This window comes from Macrotis lagotis, chromosome 3 (genome assembly GCF_037893015.1).
Source record: "Macrotis lagotis isolate mMagLag1 chromosome 3, bilby.v1.9.chrom.fasta, whole genome shotgun sequence".
NCBI lineage: Eukaryota > Metazoa > Chordata > Mammalia > Peramelemorphia > Peramelidae > Macrotis > Macrotis lagotis.
Window position 1 is genome coordinate 173,235,274 of NC_133660.1, and position 13,996 is coordinate 173,249,269.

General features: G+C 34.6%; 1 long non-coding RNA gene across 1 annotated transcript in view; it reads right to left on the reverse strand.

Moving 5' to 3' along the window:
- Positions 1 to 13,996, reverse strand: part of LOC141517968 (uncharacterized) — a 96,377-nt gene that overhangs the window by 50,261 nt on the left and 32,120 nt on the right. The window contains exon 2 of the long non-coding RNA XR_012477036.1: positions 3,970 to 4,026. This is a non-coding gene — a long non-coding RNA (uncharacterized LOC141517968). The remainder of the gene's footprint in view (positions 1 to 3,969; positions 4,027 to 13,996) is intronic.

The following is a 13,996-nucleotide window of genomic DNA, read 5'->3' on the forward strand; positions in this document are numbered from 1 at the left end:
GTCCTCTTCAAATCTTAACTCATACCAGAGCAAGTCTCCAAACTTTAACTGAGGCTGATATTTACTCAGGGTTTTTGTTCAGTACTTCAGTATATGGTCAAGTCTCCCATCTATGAGAAGGATCTGCAGTCATTTACAAGGGTTAAAACTGCAGTTGACCATGATCAAGTTTACTTTTATCTCATATGAAAATTATTCATAAACAGCAAATAAGACAAAGATTCTGGGACTCAAATGAGATAAAGAGAAACTATATTTCTCAGTGAGATATTCTCAAATTGTTTTTTTTAAATTTAAGAAATCAATTGCTTAATAAGAAGGATTTTAAAATTGAGCTCTATCAAATGTGTTAAATCTCCTTAGATAATTCTGGTACATTGTGTACCAGAATTGTACAAGGTCCCATAAAATGTCAACTCAATTTTTTTTTAATTCTTTATTTCAAATCAAGATTCTAGCCTTTTTTTTTCCCTACCCTGGTTCATGCTATAAGCCAGATATACTAGATGTGATTTAGCCATTTTCTAGTGACTCCAGAGAAGCATTAGAAGCACTTTTATAAGCAAAATTGAAGGCACTTATATCCAAAATAGAATCTGGAAATTCCTTTTTGAATTTCACACTAAAGAATTTCGATCATGACTTTTCCAGTTAATTTAAGTTAGTTTTACTGGGAAGATCCCTATCTTACTATTATTCCTTTCATTTTAATTTTTTTTCAAATCAGCAGTTAGGCTGAGTGTTACATCTTAGAATTTAAAATTAGAAATGAAAAAATTTTAAGAAAGAATAGAAAGATTAAGGGCAACATTTTCCTCTCCATTTTTCATTCTTGTTGAAAACCTTGGAGGGTTTTTGATGATTGACAGGATCTCAAAACCAAAGCCTTTATTTATATGACCTGTCTCTTCCTGTAGGAAAGAATATTGTTCAGAATCCTAAATATTCATCAAGGTTAAACCAACCTGTCTTACATTTTGCTTGTGTGCTTATTAATTATATCACCATTCTAGACCTCAGTTTCTTTATAAAATAAGGGAATTGAACCAGATGATTCCATTTCTAAAAGTTCTAGTATTCAAAAAAAATAATGACTTGATCATTAAAGTACAATTTTAATATGATCTCACTTTAATTATGGCCCAATTTTTATCCAAGCATGCTTTAGCTGAAAAGTATTGAAGGAGCAGCCTTTGCAGAAAAATTTGTTTTACAAGCTTTTGTTCCTCTCCGGAGAATCTCAAAATTTTATACAACTTTACTCTCATTCATTGAGTGGTTTCATATGGCTGCTGTTCTGTATCCCTACACAAAGTGAAACATTTTCAGAAATGCCAAATTGCTCTGGTTTTCCACAGAAAAAGGTCATTCTGTGCTGTTGAATGTTTCCCAGATTATTTTCCAAAACCATAACTAGACCTATCTTAATTGTCTCCCTGCATTTATTAAAATATACAGTAGCCTATAGTTTTCAGTCTATAAATTCAAAGGTCTTAGAAACAAGCTTTTTTGTGGGCCTCTCCAGGCCTAATTAGGCCTCTATGATCCTTTTCAGGCACAATGAAGTGGAATAAAAATGTTTCAGTCTGGAATAAGTCTTTGTTACATGAGTTTTCAATTTGACTTGAGTTCTAAAAATATTATTGGCTGTCTCACTAAGCTTCCCAATGATGAGGGTGGCTTTTACGCTTGGATAGTACTCTTCAATGGATATTAGAACTCCAATTGATCCCAAAGGGAGAAACCAAGTAGTTAAAAAGAAGATAATTTTTTTTAACTTTGAACAATACATTTTAACTAAATTTTCTTTTCTTTTCAGTTCACTCTCCTTTTTTCTTTCCCCATCTCATAAAAAAGACAAGAAAAATAAAACATATTACAAATATTTATAGATTTGCAATTCCTGCATTATCCATGTCCAAAAGAAAAAAAGAGAAAAAGAAAGAAAAGAAAAAATATGTTTCAGTCTGCACTCTGAATCCATCAACTCTGAAAGTTGAAATTCTGGCTGGTCATTGTGTTGATCAGATTTCCTAAATCTTCCAAAGTTGATTATTTTTATGATATTGTTGTTATCTTATAAATTGTTTCCCTAGTTCTACTCATTTCATTTTGCATCAGTTCATTTAAATCTTCCCAGTTTTTTCTGAAATTATTTTTATAGCATAATATTAACTTAGGTCATTCCAGAGAAGCATTAGAAGCACTTTTATAAGCAAAATTGAAGGCAATTAGATCCATAAGCACTTACTATCCAAAATAGAATATGGAAATTCCCTTTTGAATTTCACACCTGAAGAGTTTCTATTAGGTCTTTTACAATTCATTTTAACTTTCTTTTTTTTCTTTTTCTTTTTTTTAGGTTTTCGCAATGCAAATGGAGTTAAGTGTCTTGCCCAAGGCCACACAGAATTTTAACTTACTTTTACTGGAAAGATCCCTGTCTTTATCAGTAACCCCTTCATCTTCATGCTAGTAATTAGACTATTACATATTAGAATTTAAAATTAGAAAAGGAAAAAAATCTTAAGAAAGGACAAAAAGGGCCATATTTCCCTCTCCATTTTTAATTCTTATGATATTAACCTTGGAAGGTTTTTGACGATTGACAAAACCCCAAAACCAAAGACTTCATTTTGATGACCTTTTTTCATCTTGTATCTTAGAATGTTATTCGGAATACTAAATATCCATCAAGATCAAACCAATCTCTCTCATTTTGCCTTAGTAAAAACTTAGCAAATATGTCACCAACAATTTGTTCAACCATTCCCCAACTGATAAGCATCCCTTCAGTGTCCAATTCCTTGACAACACAAAAAGAACTTATATAAATATTTTTTTCTTGATCTCATAGGGGTATAGATTTACTAGTGATATCACGGAGTTGAAACGAATGTTCAATTTAACATAATTCCAAATTGGTCCAGAATGGTTGGACTAGTTTATAACTTCTCCCACAGAGCACTGAAGGACCTGTTTTCACATAGACTAAAGAAATTAAACTGAAATAATATTTCCAATCAAGTAAATGTCCTTCAATTGGGGAATGGCTTAGCAAATTGTGGTATATGTATGTCATGGAACACTATTGTTCTATTAGAAACCAGGAGGGATGGGAATTCAGGGAAACCTGGAGGGATTTGCATGAACTGATGCTGAGCGAGATGAGCAGAACCACAAAAACATTATACATCCTAACAGCAACATGGAGGTGATGATCAACTTTGATGGACTTGCTCATTCCATCAGTGCAATAATCAGGGACAATTCTGAGCTGTCTGCAAGGGAGAATACCATCTGTATCTAGATAAAGAAATGTGGAGTTGGAACAAAGTTCAAGGACTATTCCCTTTAGAAAAAAAAAACAGATATTTTATTGTCTGATCTTGTTATCTCATACTTTTTGTTTCTTCCTTAAAGATATGATTTCTCTCATATCACACTCAATTTGGATCAATGTACAACATGGAAATAAAGTAAAGACTGACAAATTGCTTTCTGTGGGGGGATGGGGAAGGGAAGTAAGATTGGGGAAAGTTGTAAAACTCAAAATAAATAAAATCTTTAATAAAAAAAGAAATAATCTTTCCATAGCTAAAGAAATTAAATTGAAATATTTTTCCATTGCAATTTAACTATTTCATTACTATTTATTTGACATCATGTTGTGCTAATTTTTTCTATACTGTAGGAATGGAAAAGGGAACCATGAGTTATAGAGATCTCATCCTGCCACCATTTTACTGACTAGTCTGCAGAGGAACTATACAGCATTTTCTAGAAATGACCATATATTTTTCATATTCTTGCCCTACTCTTGTAAACAATCACATTGGACAAGTTAGGTGGCAACCCTTATCCCTGATTGCTGTCTCCCATCTCCCATCATCTTGATTCATATCTGGTTACTGGAAGCAGGTGATTCTGGAGGAGAAAGTGAGGTTGGTGGCTTTGCACAGTACTCACTCAAATCCAATTCATGTGCATCTCATGGCATTGCTTCCCTGATGCCATGGTCTTCTTCTAGGATAAAGGACAAAACAACATAAACAACAATCATCTTACTAAATTTTTTTATATCTTATATCTGTCTTGTCTCAAAATATATTATTTATCCTTTTCTTTGTTCTTCCCATTACTTTTCTTCACTTTATGTTCCTGCTTATCCTTTTCACTGATTGTATCAAAATTCCTTTGTCCCAAGCAATATTAAATGCATATATATATGGACAGATAATTTCAAGCCTTCTACTAAGACACACATCAAGAAATGGTGTCTTCCCTTTAAGTATTTCACAGTCTCCCTATAGTAGAATTTCATATTCCTAGTTTTAGCCACTCTTTTTCATATAGAAAAATATGCCAAATGTGTGAAAATTCAAAGTTGAGGGTCACAGAGAAGAATAGTAATAGTTACAAGTGAAACTGTCATTAAAATCAGCAAATATGTACCCTTAACTAACTTCCTGACCACCCATTAGATCTATTAAAAGTTGTTTTATTCTCCAAGTCAACTTTCCTTTTTGAATGGAAAGATTCTGATGGATCTGATCCAAGCAAGAATTGAACAGATTCATAAAGCAAACTAGGCTAATCACAGACTAATAGGCCCCTTTGCCTTGCTAAACCTGTGGCCTTTTAATGGCAGGAGAGTCAGATTGGGAATTTGGAGTCACATTCAAATCCTATTCCTACCATTTGCTCTCAAATTATTGTTCCTCCATCAATTATAGGGATAAAATTCTACAAAGAGTTCCCTAAGAACCCCAGGACCTCAAAACACTATAGCAAAGCGGAAAAGTACTGTGTTTGGACACAGGTGCCATGGACTTGAATCTCAGTTCTGCCATTTACTATGTCCTTCAAGTTTCCCTTTCCTCCCTTGGTCTCAGTTTTTTCAACTGTAATATGAAGAGGTTGATCATTATGCCTCTTTTCTATTCTGTTTTTTTCCAATTCCAATTAGACCCTGCAATGTGTAGTATATGAGTATATTCTTCTTTGTGTGGATATGGTTTATAATATAGTCAGCTGCCTCACATGTGGATATATATCTGATTTGGTAATTGCCCTACCTCAACCTAAAGGAAACTTTAATTTTTGACTTTTTAGAAAATATGTGGAAGGCAGCATTTGCTTTTTTCCCTTGCCTATGTCTAAGAAGCATATTAGGCTAGAATTATTTCTCTCTACCTCACCTCAAAATATTGGTAGTTGATAGGTTAATTGAGGCAGTTAGATGAACAGAACACCAGACCTAGAGACAGTAAGATCTGAGTTCAAATTTGATCTCAGATACTTATTAACTGTTTGACCCTGAGCAAGTCACTTAGTCCTGTTTACCTCAGTTTCCTCTTCTAAAATGAACTGGAGAAAGAAATGATAAATTAGTGGAGCATCCTTGCCAAACAAACAAACAAACCCCAAATGGGGTCATGAAGAGTCAAACACAACTGAAAACAACTAAACAACAAAAAATGGGGATGAAGCACACTAGCAAAAGAAAAGGTGTCATGTAGAACAGATAATGTCAATCTTGTTTTATGTGATGTGCCCATTTATCAGTCCAGTCAAGGCTATGGACCTTTTCTCAGAAAAAGATAATTTTAATGCATAAAATAAAATAAAAAGGGTATCAGTCATTGAAATATTTTTAAAGAAAATTCACAGACCCCGCCAAGGGTAAAAACCCCTGGTATGGAAAATGTGGATCTTGAGCTGCTTGTTTTTTGAAGGAAGAAAAGGATTCTATGATATGAGATGGTGAAGGAGTGATTTCCCAACATAGAAATGGTCAGTATAAAGACACAGAGATGGGAGATTGTGCACCTTTGGTGAGAACAGAGACAAGATCAGTTTTAAAAGAAAGAAGAAACAAAAGCCTAATCAACACTCTTTTAAGCCCATAACCTAATTTCCAATAAATCAAAACTTTCATTTAGAAACAGAGCAGCTGGATTTATTGTTCTGTTTAAGAGTTTGGAGTCAGAAGAGTTGGGTATGAATCACAACTCTTCTGGTTACTATCCATGTGACTTTGGCTTGGTCATTTACATGGCTCTCAGATTCTTTATTTTGTGTGCTGGATTTTAAAATTCAGCTTTAAAACTTGTGACCCAGATTCTAGATATCTACCTTCAGAAGTATTTTTCTAAAGACAGAAGAATATTTTACTAATATTCTAGAAAAAGCTATCCATTACATGGTCCTCTATGAATAACTAGTTATTTGAAAAATTCTGATAGAAATCTGCTTTCTCATCATTTTTTTCCATGAAAAGATAAATTTTTGCCTGGTAGTTTATTAAAACAGAGAAGCTCCATTTTAATAATCATGTGATTCCATGTTTTGTTAAACAGCAAGAGCTAGAAGCCAGCTGTCATTGAAGCATAGAAATATAGACACACAGCTACCATCAGAGTTAATGGGATGGCACAATAATCTATCAAGCAAGGCTAGGGGAAGAAATTCTCTCAGGCTCTAAGACCTTAGAATTTCAGCAAACATGTTGTCAAAGCAATGGATAATTCAAAAGTCAGCCCCACCCAAATCAAATAACCTTGAGGCAGAGCAGAAGGACAGACAGGAAAGAATCAAATGGTAAAAACTTAAGTTCTTACTTGGAAATGTCAACATCATTTAATTAGCTATATATATGTATCTTCCCACAATTACCAGAAAATTTATGGAAGAACTTTTATTAATAGTCTTAATTTTTATCTTAAAAAATTGTTCAAGCTTCTGGATAGAAAGACAAAAGGAATCATAAATTAGTGGCATTTGAAAATTATAGAAGGTCACCATCTACCCACTGAAAGAGGATGGTGTCATGTAGTCTATTATCCTATACCATTAATTATGGGCAGAAGATTTATAACTACCCAAATCATATGAAGACATTTTCCCCTAAAAAGGGCCTGGAAATACTTATTGTTGACTGTTGTTAGCCAGTCTGATGCCATGGTGATATCTATTCAGCTGTAAGATCCAATTTATCCTCACCCCATATTTACATATTCCTTCTCAATTTGATAAATATCAGTCAACAAAAGGAAATGCAGGATATCTGTGGACCTCTTCATTCTCTTCTTTTCTCAAAATTCAGCAAAATAAACAGCATTGAGAGAGTGCAAGGTATTACTGAGTATGGCTAGTAACCAAAAAGAGAGGCTTCAGATTCTTCCAATTCCTAATGTGTCTTCTCAATCATTTTGTACCTGGCAGGGAGAGATTTTTCTGTTAGTGCATTGGTAGTACAAGTGTCCCAGTGTGGCCCTGAAAGAAAAATGGTGCTTCTAATAGAGATAGGCTGACCTAGTTTTAACATGAGTTCACACAGTTATTATTTTCATGCATTTGAACTTTGGTAACATCAAGTCATAAAAAATTCACCCGTGCAAAGATAGTACTCTTCAGATTTGGTAAAGACTTGAAGGAATCTAGGAAAACTATAAGGTAGAAATAAAGAAGGGAGAGTTCATATGCAAAAGCATATGAGGAACAGCAAAATCAGTCTAAATGAATGCATATTGAGTAAAGAATAGACTACTCTGGGGTGGCTAGGTGGTACAGTGGATACAGCACTGGCCCTGGAGTCAGGAGTACCTGAGTTCAAATCTGACCTCAGACACTTAATAATTACCTAGCTGTGTGGCCTTGGGTAAGCCACTCAACCCTATTGCCTTGCAAAAAAAAAAAAAACAAACCTAAAAAAAACCCAGACTATTCCAAGCTTTAATAGGTAGGTTGGACCAACTAGTAAGGGGCTTTAAAATTGAAACAGAGAATTTTATTTTTAATTCTAATGATAATAGGAAGCTGTTGGAGTTATTGAATAGGGAAGTTACATGATTAGGCTATGATTTTTAGAAAAATAATTTTAATAACTGTGTAAAGGATAGATGGAGGAAAACTTGGAAGGGGATCAATTAGGAAACTATTGTGATAGTCCAGGTGGGAGATGATGAGAATCTGAACTAGGATGCTAGTCATATGAGTTGAAAGAAGAGGACAAATGCCAAAATAGAGAAATAATACATTTGAGCCATATTTGTGGATAGCCTTAAATGTCAGTTATTAAAGGGTTTTTATTAGAAGACCAAGATGGCCAGATTTTTACAATAGGTAGATTGACCAGCAACAAATTTGTAAGAGGGATTGGCAGGTGAAAGACTAGAATGGGTGATCAGTTAAGAACCTATTATAATACTCCAAAGATGGTATTACTGTGTCTTAAGGTATTACTATGTCTTAAGTGCTAGAATAGAGCACTAGCCTGGTAGTGAAGGGTACCTGGGTTCAAATCCAGACTCAGACACTTGACACTTTCTAGTTGTGTGACCTTGAGTGAGTCACTTAACCCTAATTGCCTCACATCCAGGATCTTCTCCAGTCAATCTGATTTATATTTGACCACTGGACCCAGTTGGCTCTGGAGGAGATCATGAGGCATGTGATTGCATAGCACCCTCTCACTCAAATCCAATTCATGAACTTGTCATGACATCACCTCCTTGAAGTCTTGGTTTTCTTCAAGAATACAGGACAATCAGGGCAGCTAAGGTGGCACAGTGAGTAAAGCATCGGTCCTGGAGTCAGGAGGACCTGAGTTCAAATCCAGTCTCAGACATTTATTAATTACCTAGCTTGGGCAAGTCACTTAACCCATTTGCCTTTAAAAACCTAAAAAAAAAAAAAAGAATAAAGGGCAAACAACAATTATGTCTTAAACTACAAGTGATGAAAGCTGGAAAGAAAGGTATTGTGAAGATAAACTTGGCAAAAATTAACTAGTTACAGACATAGTTCATTTTATTGTGTATTGCAGATAGTGTTTTTTACAAAACTGAAAGTTTGAGTCAACACTGCTTTGAGCTAATCTATCAATAGCATTTTCCAACAGTATATGTTCACATCATGTCTCTGTGTCACACTTTTATAACTCTCCTAATATTTCACACTTTTTTCTTTATTATAATATCTGTTATAATGATCTGTGGGCAGTGATCTTTGATGTACCTATTGTAATTGTTTTGGAGTGCCACAAACAGTGCAAGTATAAGCTGGTGAACTTAATCAATGACTCTTGCCTGTATTCTGACTACTCCACTGACCAGCCATGTTCATCTCTCTCCCTCTCCTGGGTCTCCCTATTCTCAGACATACAACAATATTGAAATTAGGCCACAGTGGCCCTTAAATATACAAGTGAAAGGAAGAGTCAATGACTGAGGGACAGGAGAATATTACCAGAAGGTACATAGAGTGAAGGAGAGCTCCATCTGCGAGTGAGGTAGCATAGTTCAACCAGGGGAAGAAGTCCTAAATCTCACCCAAAGAAATATTCCCCAGACTCTAGCATAGTAAATTAGAGAAAGAGACATAATAGAAACTACCAGCTCCTCTCATATCAGTTTCTTCCCAGAGTCTTTTCCTTCAGCAACTTGAAATGGGGGTTGGCATTACATCTTTTCTCTCAAAGAAGCAAACCAGAAGAACCTAAAGTAAATGAAGTACCCAAAGAGCCTGAACAAACTGGCACTCTCCTTTCTCCTGATCTCACCAACCTTGTTCTACCCTCACATAGGTTAGAATAAAGGTTAGAACAAAGTCTGATGAATTTCAATAAACACCTAAAATAGCAGAAGCTGTCATGATTTCAGACAAGACAATTAAAAACTTATTGGGGGTGACTAGGTGGCGTAGTGGATAAAGCACTGGCCCTGGAGTCAGGAGTACCTGGGTTCTAATCCGGTCTCAGACGCGTAATAATTATCTAGCTGTGTGGCCTTGGGCAAGCCACTTAACCCTGTTGCCTTGCAAAAACCTAAAAAAAAAAAAACAAAAAAAAACCTTATTGGGAGAGATAAACAGGGAAACAATATTATGTTTTAAAGATCCATAGATAATGAAACAATCATAATGTTTTATACACATATTTGTATATATGATTAAATATGCATATATATGTTAATTGAAAAACATTTAATAATTGCCTATTATCTGTCAGGTAATAACATGTACAGTGCTATCCACCCCTGAAGAGATAATCTCATGCCAATGGGCAGATTGAGAGAGAATGGAGGGGGAACTCTTGAGAGCATTTAACTTGGTAAGAAGGAAGAAGAAACAGTAATAGAGACAAAGAACAAAGTGATTTTCCTAAAGCACAGGTCTGACCATATTAGCACCCAACTCAATAAACTCCAGTGGTTCCCTTTTGCCTTTCATATCAAATACAACGTATTCTATTTGACACCACTCTTCCTACACACTGGACTCCTTGCTTTTCTTCTACCAAGACATTTCCATCTCTTAAGTCCAGGCATTTTTTTCTGACTTTCCCTTATAAGTTACTGCATTCTCTCATTTGACTTCTCTGGCTTCTCTCAATTACCAACTAAAATCCCATTTTCTACAAGAAGTCTTTCCCAATTCCTTTTAATTCTTCCCTCTTTTAATTATTTCCTATTTTTCATATATATGTGTGTGTGTGTGTGTGTGTGTGTGTGTGTGTGTGTGTGTGTCTATCTATCTGTCTTTTGCCTCTTTTTGTATCCCTAGCACTTAATACCTGGAAGAAAATAGGCCCTTAATAAATTTTTATCAACCAACTAACATTTATATGCATATTTAATCACATATACAAATGTGTATATAAAATATTGTGATTGCTTCATTGCCTATGGATCTTTTAAACATAATATAGTTTCCTTGTTTATCTCTCTTGATGTTATTAATTTTTATTATCTCATCTGAAATCATGATAACTTCTGCTGTTTTGTGTGTCTATTGAAATACGATAAGTTTTATTCTAACCTTCATTTTCATTCCTTACATGCATGTACATTTAAAATGTACAATTACCAATTATTGGATTTTGTTTTTTAATCTATTATTCTAATTGACATGAAGACTTATGTGATTCAAAGTGATTTTATTTGGTATCTGAAGGGTTTTCTTTTGATTGAGATAACTGTTATTTGATATTTATTATTGAATTTCTGCATTTGAGCTATAATATTTCTTGATGAGTTCAACTTTGGATTCCTTTATGTGGATGGCCTGTGTACAGGGTTACTATCGATTTCACATTCTGTTTTCATTGCTGCTCAACAATTTTCCTAAACCATGTCCTTATCTACGTTATTTTGACTTTTTATTTTATCATGTTTTTGGGGAAGATTTAATGTCAGGGATATGCTGTGTTAAATCTTTGATATGCTTCTCCCAATTATATGCAAAAGTAGTCTTAACCTTTAGTTGTTTGTTTGTTTTTAATTTTGAGTTCCAAATTCTCTTCTTCTCTTTCTGCCCTCTCTACTTCTGAAAAAAATTTTAATAACTGGCACTCTAACAAAAAATGTAAGTCCAACAAATTTTTAATTTTAATATGCATTATTAACATTTTCCTTCCAGTTTCTAAGATAATAAATCAGGCTCTAATATATAACATTTGCTCATTTCCAACATGTTAATACCCATATTGAAAATTTAACAGTTAGTTCTCTCAAGCTGGTTTGATCTTGCTCTAGCATATTCCTGAAATGTGTGAATTTTTGATAAAAGAACAAACCAATACCAGAACCAGAAAGTGTTAGAACCCATGTGAGTGGGTTTGTCCTCAACGTGTGAATTTTTGATAAAAGAACAAACCAATACCAGAACCAGAAAGTGTTAGAACCCATGTGAGTGGGTTTGTCCGCAAGGGATCTCCACCTAAATATGCAGAGGCTACTCAGAGGAACTAGAAATACCCAAGACTTATATAGAACTTAATTTAAGGAGAGGTAGATTGGAGATCAGACATCTCTTAATTGAACAGAGATTAGGAAACAATAAGAGATTAGTTTGGGGTTTTGAAGATGGGATTTGAGGATATGTAACAGGAAAGACTTTTCTTTGAGTTATTTCTCATAATCCCACCTAATAGGTGGGACTATTCTGATTTGTTTGCTGTTTCAGCAGAAAGAGGGGTTACAAACTAGGCAGGGGCTACAATACAAATAGGACAAGGATATACAAAATAGAGTTGTTTCAGACTATACTCTTGTATTATCTTCCTTCAATCTATCCTCCCTAACATTTTCCTTTCTTCTCATGCATTCTTCCAATTTGATTCTCTTCTAATTTTATTCAATTAATTTTTCTTTGGCATCTTCATTTTTGCATTCTGAATCTGTCATTCTCTTTTTTCTACTGTTTGGGAGAATTTTTTCATTAACTTTCCAATTTTCTACTCTTGTTTATTGAGTTTTTCTGTGAAAGCTTGATATTTTGTACTAACTTCCTTTTTAAATGTGAAAAAATCAAAAAAATTTTTTGAGTTCCCTTGCAACTTCTTACAGTTATTCCATTTTACATTTTGGAAGTCTAGAATAATTATTGATAGAACCTGTCTGAGATCTTTAAGATTATTACCTTCCCTCTGTAAATTTTGTCCAATGTATTGCTTCCTTTTCTCACTTTTTTACACATATTTACTATTATTAATATCTCTGTTGAAAATTTTCTTTGAGACCTTTCTCTACTTGCCTTCTTATAATTCCATTTTATTTTGCATTAAATTGGGTGGACATAGACTTGAATTTTTAGTTTTATATGCTTTCCCAAATAGTCTTCACTTTTGTATGGAGGATGAGCCCAGTAATTATTGTGAAATGTCAATTTTAGGATTATGCAATTGGAAGGAGGAACCACAACCTATTCTGGATCTGGATCCAGGTAGGAAAAGGGAAAAAGAGGAAGAGGAGCTCAGTTTAGCTCAGTCTGGACCCTGAATTTGGGTGTAAGAAACTAGATTACTAGCCTTCCAAGACTGCTAGAAAAGGGATGAAAGAAGCAGGACAAGACAGAGGGCATGAGGAAAGACCTATATGGAAAAAATGGAGAAGCAGATCAGGTATGCCTGGGGGGGGGGGGGGGGGGGGTTGGAAATAAAGAGTGATATCTCAGGCTTCCATCCAAGCTAGGTTGGACCTGAAATGGGATGGTCTGGTATAGGAAAGAATTAAGTAACCTGACACAGATTGTGTCTGGAACAGTTTTGGAGGATATTTCAGACTTTCTATTTATTTTACTGTATCAAATACCTTTGAGGAACTTGCTTCTTCCTTTATTATTGCTGTTTTTCTTACAAGGCTACTTTTTTTTAATGATTTGAATTGCTGAGCAGTGGGAGAGAATCTTAAAGGCATTTATTTCACTCATTCCCCAGTTTTGTTTTCCCCTCCCTGCACACTTTCAATTGAAAACTTTAATTCAAGAAAATTCATGATTCAAAAAATAATACAACCATTAGTTTTTTCAAAAGTTAGGGGGAGAAGATGTAGTTTATAATATTCATTGGTATAAAGTAGTCATCAACAGCTAATAGCTAGAGAACATCCTCAGGGCAAGCGGGAAAGATTTAATTAATACAATAAAATAGCAAATCCATCCCAGGGTGATCTCTTATTTTTGTCCAGCAAGGGAGGTGTGAAGTATACTTTATGATAGCTTTAATAGTTAGTTATATATTGACCTGAAAGGTATGACTTTCTTGAAGCTAAACTATGGTTTAAATAAATATAAGTAGCCCTGATGAATTATGCTCATTTCTGATTTAGGGGGATCATTGTTGCTCTTATAAAATTTTAGAGAATAATGCCCTATGCACAGATGCTATTTTTAAGAACTTAACACCAGGAAAAGTCTTCTGGGGCTTGCTCTGTGGGAGTGAGGCCCTTTTAATGTCAGGGGTGATGTATGAACTGATGGCTCATGAAAGGTGAAGCTCAGACTGAGTTATCAAACTTTTTCTTTCTGAGTTATGGCTTGGCGAGCCAACTTGACCGATTACATTTACTGACAAGAGTGAAACAGTCTGTGAGCTTGTTTATGTTACTGAAGAGAAGTGACAATATGGTCCAATTTAGTGCCTACAAGCCAGCATAGCTAAACAAATTTGCTTTCCATTCCAAGCTGAATTTCTCCTAAAGTAGACCAGGATTTA